The sequence below is a fragment of the Poecilia latipinna genome, unplaced genomic scaffold, assembly GCF_001443285.1.
Source record: "Poecilia latipinna isolate Pla-1442-1.1 unplaced genomic scaffold, P_latipinna-1.0 Scaffold2156, whole genome shotgun sequence".
In the NCBI taxonomy this organism is placed as follows: Eukaryota; Metazoa; Chordata; class Actinopteri; order Cyprinodontiformes; family Poeciliidae; genus Poecilia; species Poecilia latipinna.
The window spans coordinates 19,080-21,217 of record NW_015114772.1 but is presented as its reverse complement, the minus strand read 5'-3'; positions in this window follow the sequence as shown (position 1 = coordinate 21,217).

Sequence of the window (2,138 nt, the reverse complement as noted above, 5' to 3'; positions counted from 1 at the left end):
AGGAATGAATGGGGCAATAAATTTGCACAAAAGGGCAATTATTTCAAAAAGTGCAATAGTGAAGTTTACCAAAAGTCATAGCTCAATTCTCCTGAAGAAGCTGAACGTTTTGATATATGAATTAGTGAAATTAGTGGAAGATAGTGGAAGTAGTTAACGACTGAAAAATGTGAGCAGGATCTTAATAAGTGAGAATGCATTACTGCATTCTAATTGTTACAAAGTAACTCCGTTAGCGGTATCGCTACACAGCCATTGAAAAAAGACACATCCGTTCCAACCTGTCTCCTAGCAACGGCGGAGTGATACTGACCCCTCTGCAACCACGTCAAACTGCAACAGAACTAGTAAAAAAGTAATTTTATAAGTAAGATACTTAACATGCCATTCATTACCCTCATATTAATGTAATAGTGTCCAACACTAACGGAGGATGTTGTCACTTAGATTACAAATTTCCAGTTATAAGTAATTCCACATCTATTCAGATCGTCTCTCTAGTGTAACAGAACCTTAACTTCGGCCACAGTTCTTTTGTTCTGATACCAGTCTTTTGTCTTGAAAGCACAGTCAATACATTGTCTTTGGAGAGTTCCAAAGACAATTCTCTTTCTCTTTTAAATGCAGTTCTTGAACCGATATACACTGTCTTTAACTTGGTACTTAAACACCTGGAACTACCCAGGGTCACCAAAGTTCTTTACCAGTTGGGATCATACTCAATGGTAGTTCTTTAACACCTACTCCCATCATGGTTGGCTCACCCAAAGCACAATAGGTCAGCATCCTCGGACGGCGACGTTCTCTCTTTGGGTAGCCGGATGCAGGTGGTGGGACAGCTGGATCCTCTTCTTTCTCAGAAGCTGTTTCTGCAGATGGCTCAGGAAGATCCAGGTGCAGCTCCATATCTTGGCCCCCATATCCTTCCTCTGGTATGTTGCCCATCCATGTAGCCTGAGGTTCATTCACTTTCAGTGCGTTGTCTTGGTCAGGCAGGTTTAGTGTAAATGGTTTAGCATCTGGGTTTAAACTGACTGACTAAAGCTCGGTGACCACTGTGCTGAGAAGGAGGAAACCAGTACACTAGCTCCATTTCCTCATTCCTCTCACTGTCTGAAGTTTCTTCTTGTTGACAAAGATGACATGGAGATGTACTTTTTAGTCCTTTTTGAGTCTATTTCTGGGTTGTCGATTGGCAGACTGTCACAGGGGAGCAGGAGGTTCCTATCCTCCTGACTATCAGGAAAAAAAATATTGTCCAATCACCATTTTTTTTAAAATCCCACAGTCTCTGTAAGGTAATAAAAGGTTTTATGCACTTACTTTGTGTCTTCCCATAAAATGTGTTATTACTGATGAACGCCATTTTTATGAATTTGTGTTTTGTGAAATTTTAGACAGGATCGGAGGTGATCGGCAACAAGAATGAGTCAACACATTGTCTGCTAGAATAAATGTGTCTTTTATTCCCCACAGATTACAGCAAAGCAATGCTGCACAGCAAAGCAATCATTCACACACTGATACGTGATGCTATATATATTGTCTTCTAATGTATCTTTCCCTCTTACCTTGACACATGGACCGGAGAGCCGTCGATCCAGGCAGAGTAGCAATCATGTGGCCGGGCGTCCGTACGCGACCCACGCCAGACTCTGCCAAGACCGAGAACTCCCCGTCTATTATACCCTCTAATCGCGTGAGAGCGAGGAATGGCCATTTCCTCTTTCCCAGGCAGATTCTCCAGGAATAGTGCAGCCACTTCCCGCTTCATGTCTAGCCACCTACTCCCGCCATTGTTCGAATCAGGTCAAAATGACCCCTCATGGTCAAGGTACAACATGACCCTCACTATTGAACTCAGGGCGAGCAGACCATGAAACACAGAATAATCATTCTATTATCCATGCGTCCAAAAATATCTAGCACGAACTTAGAGCGTGATCAGCTATGTGACAACCGGCCGCTGTCCACGCTCCCAAGTCGTGCACAACAACTCAAAGCATGAACAAGGATTATGAAGGTTACATAAAGAGTACATAAGACATTATCAAAGAACAAATATAATATTTCTACATCAATTAGAAAAAGGTACGTACAAAAGTCCCACCCCTTCACATGTGGTATCATTGAAAAGC